A 21,474-nucleotide genomic window follows, 5' to 3' on the forward strand; every position below is an offset into this window, starting at 1 on the left:
AACCATAATCACCTGGATTCCTTACAGAAATGGGTTGTTTCCTTTCGAGAAGGCTCATTAGAGCATGCAGCAGTGTAAACCTGAAAGCTTGTAAGAAAATGGTTTCATAGAGACTGATCTCTCTTGTCCCACAGCTCCTCTGATCATTTACACGGGAGCACAAAAGAGGGCAAAAAACTGCCAAACCTAAAGCAAACAAACAAAGCAAAACATCCTCCTAATGGTGTGTGTTCTTAATTTCCAACAGTGATGGTGTTTTACACCCACTTTGTGCAGGTGTACACAAATGCAGGTCGGGAAGCAGTGTAGAGAGCAAAGCTCTTAAGGAGTTAGTGGAGCTTCCCTGCTGGAAGGTTATAATTGCACTGAAAGAGGGAAATCTTGCCTCGGCAGACAGGAAATCTGTGATGCAATTTCAGCACAGCATTGCTAGAGATAGAATAGCCCATAAACTAAAAAAAAAAATTGTAGGGAACACCTTGCATGGCCCAAATGTGCCATGTCAAAGCTAATAGCAAGGGATCCCATGGCTGCAGAAGCAGTAGTGAGGGGCTACATGGTGTACGGTGTTGACATCCTTTACCTGTGAGGAGACATGCCCGTCCGTGATCCTGGGTATAGGGCCTGTTGGGAGATTCTTCTTACTGCTGACAGCTTTCCTTGAGGCAAGGTTTTTAAAAACATTATTGATTGAAAAGGCCCAAACTCCTGTTATATTTGAGGTGGAAGCATTTCATGTGGAATGACCGTGTGTGTGGTTCAAGAAGGCTCCACTTCAGGCAGTCCATGGTCAGGAGCAGGGTGTGACTTCAAAAAAGGGTACTGAGGATCCATGTCTCCATTTCACCTTCCCTCAGTCCCCGTCTTCAAAAGTTCCTGTTCCTCAGATGTTTCCACCTCCTCCAGTTGTGCCAGTTCAGCTGCTTGGGGGGATGAAATCGACATCAGGGCTTGTCTGGTGTTAAGGTTTTGTTCTCTTTAGTAGGGCTTTTAAAAAAAAGTTGGATCGTTTAAACAGCTCACCTATGCATGTAGCTACATAAATAGTTTAACTGGCACAAGTGAGCGGCAATAACTGAGAGAGCATGGCAGGATCCTCTAAAACTGGGTCTGCTGCAGATGGAACAGTGAAACAGAGCCACAGCCCTACACGCTCTCAATGTTATTTGCATGAGTAGCTCCATTGTGCTTCAGTGGGACTCTACTTACACATGTAAAATTAAGTGTTTGCAGGGCCAGGCCCTTGAAGAGAATAAAAGCCACGATCGGGGTGTGCCATGCTCTGAACCATGTACAGAAAGTGTCATGCAAATGTATTTTGCTGGCTGGGCTATCTTGTTTGATCTGTCTGCTCCGAAGAACCAGAGCTCCTGTGGCAACTTTCCTTAGGCTTGGGTTGCTCTAATGGAAGAGGGCCCTGATTTTGAATAGACGGGCTGATCTCCTGCCCTCGCTGCAGACAGGGAGTTGTGAGGAGAGCATACGCAGTCTGGTGAGAGCTGTAATGCTTCCAAGATGTTCTTGGATTTGCCGGAGTGCTCTGAAGAGTCGGGACAGCTGGTTTCTCTGGGACAGCTTTTATGAGCTTGGCCAAGGGAGGGCAAGGTCCCAATACAGGGGGCTGCTCTCGAGGCTGGTGGGGACAGTCCCAACATCTGGGGCTCTGCTACCTGAAATCCCGACTTACAACCAGTTAGGATCGTTTTGGAGCCTGTTGTTGTCATTTCCCATGGTAAAACCCTTCAAGGACAGCCTTGGGAATTCACTGCTGTGGCGGATTCCCAAAGGTGGTGGGTGAAGCAGCAACTTAACTCTTGAGAGTGAAGCAAACCACCTTGATTGCTGCTCTCCGGAGCCCCAAAGAGAGGAAGGAAGAGACTTAAAGCCGTTGGAGGGGAGAGGCTTGGTGTGGTTATTTGAGACCGCTGCCTGCAGAGTTGCACAGTCATTTATAACTGTTTGAAATGTAGGGGGATGGGGTCGGGGGGATGGGAGGGGAGTCGAAGGAACCACAGCATCTGCAAACTAGTAGCATTTTGTGCTCGTTTTCCCCGTCTGACTCCTAAAGGGACCAGGCAGGGAAGTACTGGGTTGGAGGAGGGAGGAGAACAAAAAAGGCAGTTCGCTAACTCCTTGTATTTTATCACTGCTGTTCCATGTGTCGGGATCGAGGCACGAGTAGGATTTTCAAAGGTACCTTTGGAAAATGGAAGTTGGGTGCCTGGCTTCCTTAGGCTCCTTAGAAAAATCCCAGCCTCTACTGCCCAAGGGCAAACAACTTCCTTTTAAGCAAACCACGATGGGGTTCCTGGTGGCAGTGAGAGTGGGACTGTATCTTCTGTGGGAAGCACTGTGAGGTACATTCTCTTCCTTGCACCATGTTGGACTGTCTGGCCAGCATGGTGGGATGCGTGAAGGACAGGAGGAATTGCAGGTGTAGCATTAAGAGATCCATATCAATGTAGAAATGGGCAAGGTTTAAACATCGTGTAGAGGAGAGTGTGGAACCGATGGCAGCAAAGGTGGTGGTTCCAGTTTCACCGACACTTCAGCTATAAAAGGTGCTGGCCGCGATCACTGGAAAGATGCAGGTGGGGCTGGCGTCAGTGGGTGGAAAGACTTGTCAGAGACCAAAGATTTCCACCTTCGGGTCGTGGATCCTGGGAACTTGTAGCCCCAGGGACTTGTCTAGAAACGGTGTTAGTAGGCTGGAAGTCTGTCCAGCGGAAAATGCTTCGGGTCTCTGTTCTGTAAACCAGAAGGCACTGAAACCCCACCGTTAAGAAGTGTGTCCCTGAAGAAAGAGTATCTATCTGGGGTAAGAGGTGATAATTAGCAACTGTTGCAGTGCTCAGGAAGCTGTAGAGTTCTTTAACAGTGTTTGCAAGTGGTCAGGGACAAGGGGAGGAGAAGAGAGGGACAAAAAGAGAAAAAGGGATTGAGGGCTGAGCAAAGAGAGGAGGTGGTTTTATCTGCCAAGAGCAACGCCCAGCGTGAATGTTGCGCTAAAAGGGTCTTCTTCCAAAGACTTGAGTTACTTAAAAGTGGGAGTTGGACAAAGAATGGGTCGTTTGAGGATAAAGGGGGAGGGAGGACACTGCATTTCTGTTCACTGATGTTGTATTGGCTAAACAGGTTATTCAGGCAGCACGGATAAGCAAAACTGATCCGCTGACTTTCTCTGTTCGGCTGCATCGGTGTGCCACCGGTGGCTTGGAAACCTCTTCCTTACAGCCACGAGATCGCCCATTTTAAGAACATTTTGTGGAGGTGAAGGAGAAGGATTAGTGGATGTTGAAAGCCGTCTTTTCACAGAGTAAGTCTCAGGCTGAAAAGGGCGGGGTATTGCTGCAAATCTTCAAAACTCTTCACTGCCAGTTTGAAACCAAACTACATTGATGTCTAATCCCCCAAACACGGAGCATTTGTCCAGGATGGGGCCCTTGAGCATTTTTAGGAGTTGATAGGTTGTGTCTGTTTGCCATTACTGCCTGGTCCCTCCCTGTTCAGTTCCAAGCTGCTGCTTATCCTGGCGCTTTCTCTCCTCAGAAGAAAGCCCTCAGGTCGCTCGGCGGGTGGGCAGTCGGGGTGCTCAGCCCCCGGGGAGGAGGGACGCGCTTCTCCTCCACTAATTCCCCCCCCCTCATCCCGCGTTCCTCGGAAACATGTAGAAGGAAGGGACATGTGCCAGCAGCCCGGGCCGCTACACGACGGTCCAGCGGCTTCCCCGGGCCGTGCCATCGGGCTGGCGGCGATTCCCGGTGGCCGCCTCGGGTCCCCAGGGCGCGTGGAATTCCCCTCGCGGGGGGGGTAGCGAGGCTGAGGCGGGGGTACCACGGCAGCGGAGTGGGCCTGGGCGGCCGGTGCCGAGAAGGGCGGGCAGGGCAGCAGCTTGGGGCCGGGCGGCGCCATCCCGTATCCCGCATCCCGCGGCCCCTCAGGGGCCCCGCGCGCCGTTTCCGTTAAGGGGGTACCGCCGTGGGGGGGGGGGGGGGGGCGCAGGGTGGGGGCGGGCCCCCCGCGAGCGCCGCCTCAGGGGAAGCGCGAGGGCCCCTCCCCGGCCCCACCGGGGGCGCCTTCCCTGCGGTACCTGGCGGGCACCGGGAGCGCGGGGAGCGCCCTTCCCGCCGCCCGGGGAACCGGGGGAATGGGGGCGACTCTCGGCGCCCGACTCGGCGGAGGGGAGTTTGGGGTGGAGGGGGGAAGGGTGGCAGGGGAGGCGGCCCCTTTAAGAAGAGCCCCGGGCGCGTGGTGTCTTTAAAAGAGGAGGAGGGGGCGTGGCCGCCGCGGGGCGGAGGCCGAGTTATGTTAATGAAGGGGCGTGGCCGCGAGGCCGAGGGTAGCCTGTCTCTTTAAGAGCCCGGCTGGTACCACCGTGCGGAGAAGGGGGAAGGGCCGCAGTCCCCGCCCTCTGGCCGGGGAGAGGCGGGGCGGGGGGGCCGGGCGAGACCACTGCGCGGCGCGGGGAGCGAGAGGCGGTCCCGCCGCCGGCCGAGTGAGTAGCGGACGGTACCATTGCCGGGGCGGGGCGCGCGCGACGGGCGGTACCATTCCTCTCTCCGCGGGTTGCGGGACGCGGCGGGAGGGGGGCGCGGGGGGGGGGAGGAAAGAACCGGTGTGGGGAGAAGGCGGGGGGGGTAGCGGGCGGGGGGAGCGGGAGCGAGGGGCTGCGCTGGGCGGTACCATGTGCGCGGGGAGCGGGGGGGGGAGGCGCCGGCGGACAATGGAGCCTGTGTGTGTGTGCGGGAGGGGGACGGAGCCGCCGCGCCGCCCCCGCCGGCCCCGGGCTGAGCGCGGTGAGTGCGGGGCGGGCACCGGGCACCGGCACCCGCACCGCCCGCCCCAAGTTCGGGAGTTGGGGGGGTCCCGGGGGCGCTCCAAAGGAGGCGGCGAGGGGAGCCCAGGGGTTGCATGGGGTGCCTGGGGGGCTGTGATCCATGGGGGGATGTGTGGGGAGCAGGGGGTGCTCTGGGAACTCTGCTCCTTGGAGGGATGTGCAGGGAGCAGGGGATGTGCTCCGTGTAGGGATGTGTGGGGAGCAGGGGATACCTGGGGGATGTGCTCCATGGAGGGATGTGTGGGGAGCACGGGATGCTCCGGGAGCCGTGCTCCGTAGGATGTGTGGGGAGCAGGGGATACCGGGGGGATATGCTCCATGGAGGGTCGTGTTGGGAGCAGGGGATGCTGCGGGAGCTGTGCTCCGTGGAGGGGTGTGTGGGGTATGGGAGGTATTCTGGAAGATGTGCTCTGTGGGGAGCAGGGGATGCCTGGAGGATGTGCTCCATGGAGGGACGCGTTGGGAGCAGGGGATGCTGCGGGAGCTGTGCTCCATTGAAGGAGGTGGGGGGCATAGGGAATACTCTGGGAGGTGTGCTCCTTGGGATGTGTGGGGTGCTTTGGGGTGCACTGGGAGCCCTGGAGGTTGTGCTGTGTGGAGCGGCACATGGAATGCAGTGCCTCGCGTTGTGGTGCAGGGGATGCCCCGGGGGCTGTGATGTATGGAGGAATGTATGGGATGCCGTAGGAGATGTGCTGGGAGGAGGCATGTGTGGGCTGTCCTGGGTCGCGGTGTGGTGCATTGGATGCTCCAAGAGCTGTGCTCTGTGGAGGGATGTGTGGGATGCTCGGTGATGCGGGGGATGCGCTGGGGCTCTCTGCTGTGTGGAGAGGTGTGTAGGGCACTGGGGCTGTGCTCTGTGGGTGCAGCACGGTGGTGATCTGTGCTGTCCCGAGGTGTGTGGGGCACTGGGGCTGTGCTCTGTGGGGCTGTGGGGGCAGCACGGCGGTGATCTGTGCTGTCCCGAGGTGTGTGGGGCACTGGGGCTGTGCTCTGTGGGGCTGTGGGGGCAGCACGGCGGTGATCTGTGCTGTCCCGAGGTGTGGGGGGCACTGGGGCTGTGCTCTGTGGGGCTGTGGGGGCAGCACGGCGGTGATCTGTGCTGTCCCGAGGTGTGTGGGGCACTGGGGCTGTGCTCTGTGGGGCTGTGGGTGAAGCACGGCGGTGATCTGTGCTGTCCCGAGGTGTGGGGGGCACTGGGGCTGTGCTCTGTGGGGCTGCGGGGGCAGCACGGCGGTGATCTGTGCTGTCCCGAGGTGTGGGGGGCACTGGGGCTGTGCTCTGTGGGGCTGTGGGTGCAGCACAGCGGTGATCTGTGCTGTCCCGAGGTGTGGGGGGCACTGGGGCTGTGCTCTGTGGGGCTGTGGGGGCAGCACGGCGGTGATCTGTGCTGTCCCGAGGTGTGTGGAAGTGCCTTCGGGCCGAGCTGTGGAAGGGGACAGTGTTGGGTGGACTAGAGAGGTGGTTGTGAGATTCCAATCTCAGTGAGGGGCTGGGACATCGGATGGGAGGGGCTGTTGGATTGGGAGTGAAGACTGGCCTAGGAGAAAGAAGCTGGTGTAAAAGTGGGGCGGGAGCTGTGTGTGTAAACTCTGTGGTTGGGCTGAAGTGAGGGGCTGGGGCACAGGGATGTAGGTAGTGGGATACACTCCCTACATGCAGTGAGAGGGTGGGAGATAGTGTGTGGGACATTAGATCACCTGGGACATGCTGTGAGGAAGGGATGGGGGCTGTGGTGCAGGAAGTACTGAGCTATGGGCATCTGTAGGAAAAAAATGTGGAGAGCTGGGTGAAGAAATGAGTATGAGGTTGCTGGGGAGAGTGGGGAAGCATGTGAGGAGTTGTGATTTTAGTCATTGTAAGAAAGAGATATGGGAGTGGGATTGGGGCAGCACTGGGTGCCAGAATATGAGCTAGGAAGTGCTTTCAGCAGGAGGGAGGTGGTGCGCATGGTCATGAGGGAAATTGTAGGGCTCCAGAGCTGGGAAGCAGTGTGGATGGATCAGGGGAGCAGGAATCCAGGGAAGCTAAGCCTGTAGTATCAAACTAGTAGGTGGGATACCAAGTGTGGGAGGGATCTTGTATATGGGGATTGTGGGGAAGAGCAATATCTGTCAAGGCAGGGGAAATGTGTTTATTTGGAAGGATTCCTACTAGGTATAGAGGAGAGGCTCTGTGTCTGTATGAGAGAGAGTCTGTGCTCTGGCTGGCTGCAAAGGGGGAAGAGAGACTAAATCTGAAGTTCCATGAGGTTAAGGGTTAGATTATGAGAAAAAAAAAATAATAGTAGAGACCCCAAAAGCTTAGGGAAATGGTGGGACAGGTGGATGCATGCAGGCAGCAAGGCTCCACTTCTTGGATGAGAACCCTGTATTTCTGTGTTGTCCAGCTGCCTGTCCCCAGGTTCTCTGTGTAGCTGATGGGTCTAAAAAGGCCTCTGAAGATGGAATGTTTGGGATTTGGAAGGTGGATTTTACTCAGGGAGGGTAGACAAAGCATGAGGAGACAGATGGGTAGAATCTGATGTGACAGTCAATTGTGGGTTGCTATTTGGGTGTAAAATATTAAGGTGGGATGATTACATGATTAGTGCTTTAATAGTAAACTACATGAGAAATCAGAAAATTGTCATGCAGCAAAGAAAGAATGAAATAAGTGTCAGATGGGAGCTGGTTGTGGAGTGATTCAAATCCCGCCAAGGTGAAAGGAAAGATGCATATATTCTTCAGATGCTAGACCCAGCATGGACTCTGAAGCTGGTCTGGAAATAGCCATGAACCTCACTTTTGGGAGAGAAACATCAAGTCTTGTAGCCCTTACCTGGTAAAGTAACACCTTCTCCTTGGTCTGGGCAGAGAAGAAAGGGTTGTGCCACGTCAAGTTTGTCTCCTTAAACCTCCTTGTTGGTGACAGGATGATTTTTCTGTCAAAACACAGTTGGAGGAAGCGGGGGAGACAGCTCTCTCTGTTTTTAGGGGTTCCAGTAACATTTTTATTTTCCTTGAAAGTATTTTGTCCTCGGTATCTCTGTGAAAAGCCCACACAGACATTGGATGCTCTGAAGGATCCTTAAATGTTTTTCCTCAGGCTTTAAAAGCATGAGGAAAAAAAGTGATGCAGATTTTTTTTTTCTGTTTTGTTGGATTACTTGATCAGTGATTGCTCGAGATATTACAATAACAACCATTGGAAAGCTAGGCAAGGCATTATATGAAATCAAATGGAAGAATTAACATACTTAAAACAGCTTTATTCCCACTTCTTTTTGTTTACCTCTCCTGCTTTCTCTGAGGTCTGCCATGGCCAGTCTCTGGCTGAGGTGGGGTGTTACAGGTGTGGAACCGGGAAGTTGATCGGGGCACACACGCACAGTCGTTTTGTGTCCATCCCGCAGATGGACAGAGGAGCTGTGCTTGCAGGAATGCACACTCTTGCATCCCATGGCACAGGGATCTGCTTTCTTGCCTGAACTACAGGGGTTGTTTTCCCGAGGTTTTATAGCCATTTTGGACAAGTTGGCATGATGGCTCTGTTATGCAGTGTGGATTTTTTTTCTTCTAACAGTGATCTCCAAAGAGATTATATTTAATGAATGTGTCCTTTTTTTCTTACTCAGTGCATAAAAATGGCTCAAGGGCTCATATTCTTTCCCTGTCTCCCTTGCTGGCCTCTCCTCAAACAACAAAAGAAAGGCATCTTTCTTTTTTTGACTTGGAGATTTAGCAACGATGTTAGTTTTGGGATTTTGGAATTTTCTCAGTGGGGCAAGTGCGTTTTTGTTTTGTTTTGTTTTTTTTAATCTGTTTTTTTCTTTTGGGTCGGGATTTTATTGTGGAGAGGGGTCTGGGGATCTTGGGTCTCACTGCACTTGTGTGAACTCTTAACACCTTAATTGAAGGGGTGGAGATGCTGAATCACTAACAAAGACCTCCTTTATCCAAAATGTTAATCAATCATTGACGTTAAATAAGTGTGAACAAAACCAAGCAAAAAAAACCCCCACCCTAAACAAGTTTTTGTGTAAGTCCCCCTCCCATTCAGCTGCTCATCTTTGGTCAGGTTAACGTGATAAATTCTTTTGGGAATGTATTTTGCCTGTGCGCTTGATTTTTGCAGTGTTTAGTAAAAGTTCTGTTTATGACTACCCAGTGTAGTTTTCCCAATACAGATTGTTTAGCTCCTAGATGTCTAAAGAGGTTCTGGGAAAAATTGTGATTTGCTCTGGTGTGGGGGAGTAGCTGGACTATGATAGTAGTGTTGTGACCATCTTTTTGTACACTATTTTTTTTCTTGTTTGTTTTGGGGAGTTATTTTGCTTTTCTCTCTTGTGATGACTTAATTTGTTTATTGGTCAACACAATCTTCTAAGCTAGGCAGGACCTGAATTTTAATGTGAAAGAAAATAAATAGCTTTCTGGTCATACAACCAGAAACTTTGTAGATATCTTCTGGATATTATGAATACAAAGGATGTGGACTCTTTCTTCCCTGTGCTTTCCCCTTCCTCCAACCCCCCCCCCCCTTACATTTCATCTTTACAGTTCATGTGCTTGGATTGTTTTCAGTTAGGGTTAGTCCACAGCCAAACTGCGTTTGTCACCAAATATCCAAATATAGAAACTGAGGCGACTGTAAGCCACAAGGCTAAAATATTCATATACTACAGCTTTTCTGAGCAGTTTATATGTTTGATGTGGATAAGAATGGAGTACCTTTGATCCATATTTCCCAGCTATTCAAAGGCTTGCTACTCTGCAGCACATTGACTTCCCATACCTTTTTCTACATGTTTCTTTCTAGATGTTGTTTTTTCCTCTGAATTCTTGACGTGGTGTGTCAATTCTCTTGCCTCACAAACTGTGCCTATGGCTTAGGAATTTTGCTGGTCTTTTATAAATTCAATAGGAAAAAACCCCAACCCCAAACAGTAACAAAAACTTTATCCTGAGAAGCAATTACACTCAAATGAGTATTCAAACTAATTTTATCTTAAATGTGAGCTGTGCTACCTTGCAGGGCTTTTTCTCTTCTGCTTTGTAGAAGTTTGTCAGAATTTCTTCATAGCAATACAAGCAGCCTTCATAAAATCCTTCTAACTCGTTTGTGTGGCCTTGGACTTCACAGAAATCTCTGTGCCTCCCTAAGGTCTGTGGTCTGTTTACACAGATATGAAGTCCTTTAACCCAGCAAGTTTTGCTGTGGGCTTGGATTTCCTGCTTACAAGCTCTGCTGGAGTCCCTCTAGTCTTCCTGCTGGCAAAATAAAGGTGTTAACTCAGTTTTTCAGAGCAATTTGTGAATGGAAGGAGATTTCATTGCCGAATTTTTGTTCAAGCACTGCTCTGCCTATTGAATTTAAAAGAACTTTCCCCCTTACTTGTCTGTTAGGTTTTTTTTTTTACTGCTTTAAAAGTTTAATTGTTTTGGAGCTTGACCTCCTTTGTAGTAGGCACTATAGAAGTCCAGAAGAACAGGAACTTTATTCATAATTAGGAAGTCCAGATAATCTTGAAGAACTTGAACAAAGAAAATCGATCTGTTGGGAAATTTCTGAAGGGTTGCCTTTAAGAACATGCAGGCTCATAAACGCTGTTTAGCAACAATAGGTGACATTTAACGTGCTGAATCCAAGTGAACTGTTCCAGTGTTAACTTTTGATTTATATTTTTGAAGAAGCAGGGGTGTGCGTTGTGCTGCACCCTTACCTGTGGGCTGAGCTGCCCTCTGTTCCTATTCCTGTGAGCTCTTCCTTCAGTGCTAGAGCTGGGTTTTGAGGAGTCCGTGGTGCTCATCTGTTTTGACTCTGCACCACCCTGCTGTGTGTGCTGGTGCTGCTGTTTTGGAGCAGCTGGATGCTGGAACAGATCAGGGAGCTGATCTGGATTAGAAGTAGTCTGGCAAAGAAATGATGATACTTAGCCTGCATCAGTTTGCCAGACTGGTTTGCTGTTTGGCCATGGGCACATCAGACAGTGTGGTGCAGGGTGGGAGTAAATATTGGTACCAGCAGTTCTCTAAGTTGGCAATGCTGCCAAAAGGAATGCTCATCTAAGTGTATAACTGAGAGTCTGCTAAACTTGCTAAATGTTTTTTACACCTGTTTGTTACAGCTTCCCTTGCCTGAGAACAGTTCCTCCAGCTTACCTTGTTCTTTTTGCCAAAAATCATCTCTGAACGTATATGCAAGGGATCAGAAGAGAAGCCCTCTTTAAGAAGCTTTAAGCAGGGCCAACAGAAGAGTGTGGTGGCTTTGCTATGGAAGAGTTTCTGCTGCCTCAAGACTTTCTAATGATACAGAACATGTACTGTAAATTGATGATAGACTATTTAGTATGGTTGCAATTAAGCAGTGAAACTCATGCTGTGAGAATCTTGCTGAGGAGCAAGAATTCAACAAGAGTTAAAAAGCATCAGATGTCTTTAAGAATATGAAGAATATTCAATTATCGTAATCAGTGGCAGTAGAAATTTTGGAAGAGGTATTAAGCTTGTGGTCTAAACCTTCTTTTTTATTCTGCTCTAGCAGTTGTGCTTCTATATCTGGAAAGGGAGGGGTGGAATAGCCTGTTGTGCCTTGGGTTTGCTGCATGGTTCTCACACCTCTCTGGAAACTTGATTGAGAACCAGTGTATGAGATGTGCCATAGACTTCTGGTTGGATCCTGGTGAACCATCCTGAAATCTGGTCTGAGTTACTAAACTGTGGCTATCGTGAAGTGAACTGCTGCCTCACAGCAGTTTATTCCCACTTTATTCCTACTTCTGTGGGCTGTTGTTACATATTCTTTTGCAGAGTTGAATCTGAGCACTCTGGTTTTGATCTTCTTTGACAATACTAATTGAATTTATTTTAAATACTGTTATGAAATTGCAGTTAACTATATCTGAAGAATGAATGTTCTCTTTAGAGAGATCCGTTTTTTTCAGACAGACTTAAAAGCAGAAGTGGGATTTTCCATGTTTGGCCTTCAAGAAGATGCTTGTGGAATAGGGAAAGGAGATCAACAGTGGACCTATAAGGTGGTTGGCCTGTTTGTTTTTTAAAGCCTAGGCAGAATCAATGAAATCCTTTTGAAGGAAGGAAAAAGTGCCTTTTACCACTGACGCAATTTCTTTCAACAAAGAAAGATGGAGCAATGTCCTCTGAGATTTCACTGAAAATTGGGTGCTGTAGTCTTGAAAACAGTGCTGGTTTTACGTGCTCCTTAGTGGTACAGTCATTGGCATAAAGAGTGGATGAGATACACAATAATTTAGCTGCATATGGAATCGAGGGAGAGCTTGCTGTTACTGTATTGAGTTCAGAGCAGTTGTTGTTCAGGCTCAGATAGCCATGCAGCTGCCTGTTCAGCTCCTAGCACTGGCAATTACTCTGAGCTGGGTGTCTTGTTTTCATGGCTGTTTGGCCTCTTAAGAAAGCAGCGCTGGTGTGTTTTTTCCTCCTTGGCTTTCTGGTGAGGCTTTGTCTGCATACCAGCAGAGCAAGAGAGCTTCAAATCACTGACCCACCTTGTCACTGATGGTCTTCGTGTGCCTGTGGTTGTCCTCTGTGCCTTCTGAACAAAAGGTGCAGATATCTGTTTTACCTTATCAGTGGGGTGGCTGGGGCCCATGGGCTCTTTTAAAGCCTGGGTTACTTGGATTTGGTGGCAAACTTGGGAACAGAGCTTGGCTCTTAACGTGCCTGTGGTTTATCTACTTGACCATGTTACTTACGCTCTACAAATTGCTTTAAGTCTGTGAGTCTGCCTGTGTATGTTGTGTCAAGCTATCTTTGCCACCTTTGCAGTGTGTGCAGAGTTGTGAAGACCTGAACAAAAATTCTGGTTTAGTGGTTCACTGATAAAAACACTGGGTAAGATCAAGCAGTGCAGACCATTTTTCAGGTTGCTCAGAGCTCTGCTTTCTGCATTTTACTAAACTGACTTCTTCAGGTGTCTTGATATCACTGTTCCACTGCCTGTGAAATGGCAGTGTTCTATCTATGTACCAATCTGGATTCGTTTGAGGATTGATTGGAAATGTATTTGCTGTGTAATATAAAACCAAGTTGTAGCCTGTTGAGGTGAGCAGCCACAGCCTCAACAGGGACAGCTGGTACAATGGACAGTTGAGGCAGTCCTATGTATGGAGAAACTCTTTTCAGAACTTCTGATGGTGGAGTGGAAGTTTTCCACCACATTTTATATGTATGTATGAGAAAAAAAAAAAAGTTAAAAAACTTCAGGTCAAAATGATTTGACAGCTTGTTAACAAGAAAACACTTTCTTCTGCCTCTTGAAAATAATAATAATTATATATATATATATATATATGCATATATACAAAAAAAATTAACCTTCTTGTGGCTGGGGGATAGAAGGTTGAAACTGTCAGGCAAATAGCCACCATCCAGCAGAAATGCTTCTGAATGCTTTAGTGAAAGGCAGCTTTGATTTGACAGTTATGAGGCTTTGAAAATAGCGCTGTGTTTATACAGCTCAGTAAATACTTTGAAGTGCGTTAGGCTGTGCTGTACATGCGTGGCTAACTAGAGGAATATTAAATGCCTACATCTTGTGTTGAGTGAGGGAGGATCCTGCAGCAATTGGAATTGCATGCTCCTCATACTTTTATAAGATCATGTCAAAGCAGTAGATTTGATAATAGACCTGATTATACAATTGCTTAATTTCTTGTCAAAATAACATTTTTACATGCAGTGTTCTGAGATCTTTGAGGTGACCTCATGTTATTTATCAAATGTCAGTTTTTCATCCCAGCAGCTTTGATATAATCATGTAGCATCGTGGAGTACTGTGTACATGCAGTTTTTGCTTGCTGGAGTTCTTTGAAGTGCCTTACTCCTTAGAAGAGTCATTGCTGTTTGGAAGATCCTGCATTTAATAACTGGGGAGCCAGTATGGAATCACTGCACTGTGTCACTGAGGGTCGTGCTCCCTCTCACATGCCTAATGTGGATCTGAAAGCAACGGAATGAGAGGTTCGGTGCACCAGGGACAAGCACACCCTGGCACACATTTTACCCAGCAGAAAGCTGCAGGGGATGTAGTAACTCTTCAGCTCTGCTCCCATGGGAATGTTGGCTTTGTGGTGTTGAGCTCCCCAGATGCCTGAGAACAGCAGGAGGGCTCCTGCAGAGGAGCAGAGTGGAGGGATGACTGGTGGTGACAGTCCTGAACGAAAACTGGTCTGGCAGGCACTGCTGGAAGGTAGTGGTGCTCAGGGGGGCCTTGGAAAAGTGCTCATTTGGGAGGAGAGAGAGCAGAGAGCTGTAAAGGTGAAGGTTAACATGAAGGAAGGTGTATGGTTTGCCCCCAGCAATTCCGACTGGTGTCATGTGTCATGTCCCCTTGCAGCAGAGTGGGGAATTACTGCTTGCTGTAGCCCTGGGTTTTTCTCAGAGAGCTCTGTCCTGTACTGACCCATCTCAGCCCCACTTAGCTTATGAAAACTGACAAGATTGCAGCCCAAGGAGTTGCGCCTGAGGTTTGCTTCTTATCTTTCATTCTGGAAGCCTGTTGAAGGGATGCTGAAAGGGAAGGAAAAAGCACTTGGGTTTTTTCTGTGCTGAACTGATTAGAGACTTGTTTCTCCCAAGTCTTTTGTTTAAGCAGTGTGGTGTTAATACTGCTAGAAGAGCAAACTGCTGTCTCCCTATTCAGTATTTCAGCATATTTTCCCCAGCCCCTTTCAAAAGATTAGTTTCTGTAGAATGGCCTGCTGGCAAGTTTGACACAGGTGTCTTTTACCTGTGGTTGTTCATGCTGATGTCCCTATTTAAAATTTTCAAAAAATAAACCCAGAGAAGTAAGAGGAAGGAGATTGCCTGTGGCTTCTCCTGACTCCTGAAAAGTAAATGAAGTTTTGACAGAAGCCAAAGCTATGAAAGCAGGACATGGAACTCTCATTACCCACTGGACTCCTGCATGCAATGCTGACTGATGCTAAGGCTATTAACTGCTAACATGACATGGAAAGCTGCAGAAGCCTGTCATATGTTAGGGAAATACTGTTAAAATGTTTCTTGAAAAATCGCTTATTGCTCGAGCTTTTGATCTTTATCGGTGTTTACAATAGCTGGGACTCCATGGCAGCCCAGCTGCTGCTCAGGTAGGCGACGCTCCATGTAGGGAGCTCCAAACTCCACTTGTAAAGTACATAGACTGCTCCCAGCACTGCTAACAGAGGTGGAGCTGAAGTGATGTTGGCAGCTGCGCTGGAGTGAGCCAGGGCTGAGCTGAGGTCAGCATGATGTCGTGACAGGGAGCGCAACGTCGTCCCCGACGCCCCAGCTGACCCGCACCTGCCAGTGCCACTGTTGCTGCTGAAGCTGAAATGGCAGGAACACTGAGGGGAAGTGTTCATAATGTTCCTGTAGAGAAGCAGATAGCTGTAGCTTAGGCTTTGAGGGTTTTTTTTAAATAATTTTTCTTTTGGCTTTTTCCCCAGACTGATTTCTGGAACTGTGTCAGAATCTGCCAAGAGCTTGTTCCAGTCCCAAGTGAACCAAGTAGTTCAAGTGTTTTTTACATAATAGCAGATGGGAAATTGAAAAGCTCTCAGTGTTTGTCTGTATACACCTTGAATTTGATCACCAGTATCCGTAAGTGTCTGTCTTCTCCTCTACTTTGGAGAAGGAATTTTACAGAGTCAGAAGCTGTCTAGGACAGCCATGCATCCCCACTGAATTATGCGCTGAAGTGTTGTTAAATACATTAAAAATAAAGTTTAATGGACATACAGTTGTCTGTTTGACAAGAAGTGTTAGTGTTATTCACAACTCTGAAAGTTATGCTTGTGAGAGTAGCGGGCAGCATGTCTGTTGCAAAAGTCTGTTTCAAAATGATTTTTTTGAAGTACCTAAAAAGAGTGATTACTTATACAGCCTTTATATCATGGCTACTGTTAGTTATCCATGTACTTATCAGAAGGAAGAGAATAGTTGCTAGAGATACCAGTTTCTCAGAAAAGGGGATAGTGACATGAGAAACTCATAAAACACTTAATTCTCTGAGCCTTTGAGTTTGTATTGTGCTTTGTCAGCAATTGTCTTCACTGCACATTTTAAAGATGTAGAGCAAAAGATTGGATTTTCTGTGCCCTTTGCTGTTTTGAATAGACTTCAGGAGAGATTTGTTCTTTGGGAAAGGTCCCCATCTGTGGTGATAGGGGCTGGGATGAAGTATGGGAGGAAGGGTGTCTGCACTGTCTTATTTGAGAGGTGTGGATGGGCAGGCAAAGGTAGGCTCAGCAGAGCTACATTGTGTGACCACATGTACTGCATTACTGCATTTGCATGGGCCTGATGAAATATTCTTACAGTTTCTGGGAGGCTTATCCTGTGGTCCTAAATTCTTATATTTAATGGAACAACTCAAGGGAACTTCTCTCCATTTAATGGCATAGAATCTTGCATGCCCTTTTCCTGTCTGTGTCTGTTGCTCTTCAGTGTGCTAATTTTAGGTGAATCTGTCTTTGCTCAACCCCATTCTCTGTGCTTCAGAGCTTGATCTTGTTGTGGACAATAACCTACTCATTTAGAATTCAACAGAAATGCTTACAAACCACCACAGGAGAAGGTATTTTCCCTGTGGAGGTTGCAATGCTGCCTGGTGGAGATTGTGTAGCCCCCACATTCTTGTCACTAAACTTATTTTGCTACAAGTTCTTTATTATTTTGTTTATTCTGGTATAAAACTGTGAACATAGAGATAATCCTGTGCAGACTTTGGAATAGCAGTGATTTCTCTGATGTGGTAAGATGGAATTCTCTGGGAGACTGTGAGAACTTTGTGCATAATTTTTTATTGTTATGGCATGAACACAGGAAAGTCCATATTGTTTCAGGGTAAGTTAGGACCATCTAGAAACTGATGACTGGCTGGGAGTTGCTATCTAATCACCTTAGATGAACAGCTTATCACTACCTACCCTTAGGTATCCAAGTTACTATCTGAAGGTACCTGATGTATTTTCTGCCCTTGTTTACGAAAAAGGGCAGAGTGACCTGGCAGAAGACGGGCACAAATATGTTTCAATAAGCATAAGTATATCCATGCCTTTGCCATCAGTCAGCACTGCCTCCTTTGTGCCAGTACCAGTGAGCACATGGACACCTTGTGGGATGAAACAGGAAAGCTGTCTCCTGAATATTATTTATATCTTCACAAGTGCTGGAAGGGATAGAGTTGAATTGGCTTAGGCTGGTTGAAGTTGCTTTCCTGGGTCCAGTACAGAGCTGGTGTGCAGAAGGTAAGGTTGCATTTTGGACAGACCTATTTGAATGATGATAGATTCAATCCTAGTAGTGCGACAGGCACGTGCTTTATCCATCCCTGGGAAAGGATGAGGAGGACAGCTTTTGCTAGAGAGACAGATTTAAAGGTGTATTTAATAGCCCTTGGTAGGGAGCCCTGTCTAAAAATTAGGACTGCTTTAAAGGATTGAAGTGTCTTGTGTCCCTCTATCCTCAAGTGCCACAGGGAGATGTATGGAGTGTAGAATATTCATGTCATTTTATCTATTTGCTTTTACATGATCTTAAGGAAGTTGGACAGCTCAATAAAAGCTTTGAATAACACTTCCTGTGTCCTCCTTGTTTGCCAGTCGCTCTCCTTATCAATGAAGTGTGTAATCAAGTACTTTATTAAAACAGCAGCTTATTAAAAACTAATGTGCAGCTCAGCTGCAAGTGTGTAAAATAAGCAAATGTTCAACAAAACTGGTAAGTGCAGCACGTGATGAAAACCAGTGGTAGCTCTTGGGTGTAGTGGAGTCACCTTTTGCCAGTGCAGCTATTCTCCCTGTCATGTGGTTGAATGAGGGTCGGAGAAATCGGAGGTGCCCTTCCCAGTAAAAAATGTGCTGAAGGAGCGTGTTGGCTGATTCATTGCCTTGCTCCACCTCTCAGGTCACACAGGGAATCCACTGGTGGATGCACTTGCAGAAGTTTGCTTCCTGGTGTCTGTCAGGATCAGCGGTTGCTCAAATACCTCCTGCTGCTGCTATTCTTGGTTCCTTCTAAAGCTTCTGTTCTTCCCTGAGCAATCCCTTATTCCACTCTCTATCCTTCCTTACCCACTCCACTGTCACAGATACAATTCAGGGTGCAGGCTCAGCTTGCATTCAAAGTTATCATTTGTTTTCTGCAGCAGCATGTCTCCAGCCTTTTTTCTTTTTCCATGCTGATTTTGAGCTCTCACCATCCTCAGTCCAGCACAGACTGACAGTCTCAGAAAGGCCATGGGGAAAATAGCAGTGTGCTCTTTCTTGTATGCAGAGAAAGGTTTCTTGCCTTTAATGCTTCATGTTGCAGTCAGGCCACAAGTCTGATACTTTTATCTACTTGGTATGCCTTTATTTCATCTCTCCACATTCTCCTCCTCAAAGAGGGAGAAAAGACTGAAGTGAATCAGTCATAACTGCAGCTGTTCCTGCTGGAATAGCCATAATGCTGTATACCTCCAAGTACTTGATCACTTGTCACTATCAAGCTTCTTCAGCTTAAGGCCATAAAATAGGAATTAACTAGTTTGAATTTTTTTAAACCTTCTATTTGCAGTGCAGTAATATGGTGGCTGGTTTGTGGAAGTACAGGGGTGGTCAAAATATTTAACTGAAAGGTAAACTGAGATGTGCATTTGCATCTTATTAGTTACTCTGTGGTAGCTGCTTTGTGTGCATGCTCTCAGCCTTTTGCCCTTAAATTCACTGTGAAGCAAACTGCCTTGTGCTGACAGGGCTGAGACCGTGCAGGTGAGAAGCAGAGATGGGACACTAGGGAATGGAATTACAGTGCAGTAACTGGGTAGCCTAAAAGATGGATGGTGCCCCTCTTGCAGTCCTGAGCTATGGTCTGCCAGGCTGTCCTTCCCTGCCAAGTTGGGATTGAATGTTTCAATATTGCTCTGAGCAATGTTTGTGATAGATTCTCTCCATCGTGATGTGTGCTGATGTTCACACGCTTTCCTTTTCAAGGGAAAAGGCGATTTCTGTCCCTGCTCTGGGAGAGGTGTGTCAGTATTGGCACTGGCATAGCTTAGCCTGTATTGTTTCATTGGGTGGGGTGGGGGAAAGGGGAGAGGAGATATAACTGGGTAATTGGGTTCAGGGATGATTGTGCTGCTGTAGTGAGTTTTACTGGATGAAGCAGCTTGTTGCGATAGGTGTTTGTTTCAGCTTCTGTCTGCAGGTGTGACTTGGCTAGATAAGGATGGTCTATCACGTTGATGATTTCATTGTTTGATTTGGCTGGACTGGGTGGAGAATGTAGCTGCATTGTTTGGGACTAGCTTTGTAGTTTGGTTTTGTGAAGTGGATTACATGGCAGCACATTGCTACATTATTAAGGTGAAGCTGCAGTAGATAATAGTTGGAGAATGTTGGAGGGAAGAGAATATACGCAGGCTTTCTCAATACATAACTGGTTGAGCCTTCAGCTCCTGTGTTTCTGTTGGGAGATCTGGTCAGCAGAATGCATTGGGGTTACACAAAAAAATTTTGGTAGTGATTTCAGTTTGCAGTTGTACTTTAACTGCAAGGCTGTCCATGCTGTGTAAATAGCTAAGAGTGCTCTGAGGTACCACACTGGCCCTAACAGTGTGAGTGTTGTCTGGATTCATACTGTCTTGCATCCTCTACAGTTTTCACAGCGGGTGAGGGAGAAGCTGGCAGGTCACTGCTGGTTTTTTTGCTAACCTCAAATTTAGCAGTAAGCTGCTCTTCAGAGCCTGCGTTTCCTTGCACTGCCGAACGTTCAGGCACTTAAACTTGCTTTGGATTCCCTTCCTCCTGTAGGGTATGCAATGATGTGAAGTAGAAGCTGCCAGAGCAGTAGATAGTGCTTCCTCCTTCTAAAACCTGCCTGGTTATCCCCTAGATGTGATTGCCTGGCTTTACCTGATATTTGATGTTTCTGTTTATACATTGTCTGGCTGTGGAGGAGGTTGCATATATGAAGCACAAGGGTTTGGCAGGAATTGTTGGGCGCATTGTGAGGGGAAGGTGAGCCTTTGAAGAGAGATGGGTGCAGAGAAGGGAAGATGACATGCCCAAGCTTTGTGCCAGCTTCTCTAAGCACAGATGAGCTCATGGGAATCCATCTGGCTAAACTTGGGATTGCTAAAGCAGGTCTGCTCTATTTCCCCTCCATGGGCAGTGTGGATCTTCAGAGTCTTCCAGTCTGATGGTGGCTTCTTGGGTGCTGATAAATCTGTCCAGGCTGAGCAGAGGCTTCTGCTTGGTGGTTCAGAGCAGCTTTTGATTTCTCTGCTCCTGTGGTTGAATGCATGGAAGGGGTGTACAGCTTAGCTGTGAGTTCTTGTTTGTGAAACCTTTTCTCTCCTTTTTCCAGGTGACTGTTTTTTGTGAGACAAGTGGTTTGCAACTCATGGCCTCCACAATGAGTACTGCAGTGTCGTGACACCAGGGGTCTTGGTAAGCTACTCGTTGGAAAAACAAGGATCTACTGTATCTCCATGAATGCAGATCCATCTCTTTTTGTCTATGCAGTTAAAGTTTGAATTAATTTAAAGCCATCGAAATTGTAGGCTGCAAGCAAGTGGGGTGGGGCTACATTTTCACCTGTTCTCACCTCCTCTGAGCTTGTAATGATAGTGATGTGGTTACATGATCAACCAGGTCAGGGTGAAAATCCAGCTGAATAGAAATTTTTGTTGTTCTCCTTGGGTTATTTCCCATTCAGATCTTTCCCTGATATGGTGAGAATGAGTAGCCAGCTGAACCATCCCATTTCTCTGCCTGCCATACCTTAAAGCTATCTTGAAAAAAGAGCCTTGGATTTAGCTTTCCAAAATTTCTTGAAAAGTGGTTTGACCATTCATTGTCACTGATTCTACCTCTAATTTTAAAGCAATGATACAGGCTTTGCTATGGTAGAAAGACTCCAGCTGCAAAAATACATTTCTCTAGAGCTTTTCTATTATTGAACCCTAGATTCCTGGGCATATATGTGTTAGAAGTGCATTGAGAAAAATCATGAGACATTCCATTTCACATTATAAAAGATGGTACACTCCCCGTGTGCAGAAATAAGCTGAGGAAGTTGAGTTGCTGTTGTTCCTCCAATTAATATATTGATGTATCCTTTATAGCTCTCTCTGGTAAGAATAAATTTAAACTGAGATTGGAAAACACAGTTCCCTTACACAGCACATCACTTTTAGTATATGGAAGATGTGTTTATAGAATAATAAAAATGTAAGGTTAAAAAATTAAAGGGTTCTCTTCCCATGCCTGGGTGAAGTTGAAAGTTTGGTGATGTCAGGAATACCATGTAGCCAGTGTGTTTGTGCATCTCATCTTCATGTTTTCTCATTGCACTGTGCAAGACTGGGACCCTTGAGACAATTCTCATCTTGTAATAAAAGGTAACATAATATATAAATATCCAAACAGAAAACCTGAGGATTAAGCAACCAGAATACTTAAGTTCATCATGCAGGCATCTACGTCCTGCTGTAAGCATCGAGCTCTGCTCACTTTCATGCTGTTACTCCTGCTCTCATTTTTTTTTAACCTGTAATTCACTGTATTTTCAGTCACACCTTCACCTTTAGTGAGGGTGCAGTAGTTTCACAGAGTTCCACTGGCTTTTACAGATTTGTCAATCTCTCGG

At 47.3% G+C, this 21,474-nt stretch overlaps 1 protein-coding gene across 8 annotated transcripts in view; it reads left to right on the forward strand.

The window, feature by feature from the left end:
* The window catches only part of BCL9 (BCL9 transcription coactivator), a 57,148-nt gene that overhangs the window by 23,214 nt on the left and 12,460 nt on the right, over positions 1-21,474 (forward strand). The window contains exons 1-2 of one of the 8 annotated variants that reach the window (XM_030234171.2): positions 3,146-3,316; positions 20,191-20,273. The gene's annotated coding sequence lies outside the window, so the exon portion shown is untranslated. Of the gene's footprint in view, positions 1-3,145; positions 3,317-4,397; positions 4,545-4,665; positions 4,797-6,935; positions 7,661-20,190; positions 20,274-21,474 lie in introns of those variants that run through there. The other 7 variants (XM_050971823.1, XM_030234170.2, XM_050971817.1 and 4 more) reach the window with 7 other exon arrangements.

The sequence above is a fragment of the Serinus canaria genome, chromosome 1, assembly GCF_022539315.1.
Source record: "Serinus canaria isolate serCan28SL12 chromosome 1, serCan2020, whole genome shotgun sequence".
In the NCBI taxonomy this organism is placed as follows: Eukaryota; Metazoa; Chordata; class Aves; order Passeriformes; family Fringillidae; genus Serinus; species Serinus canaria.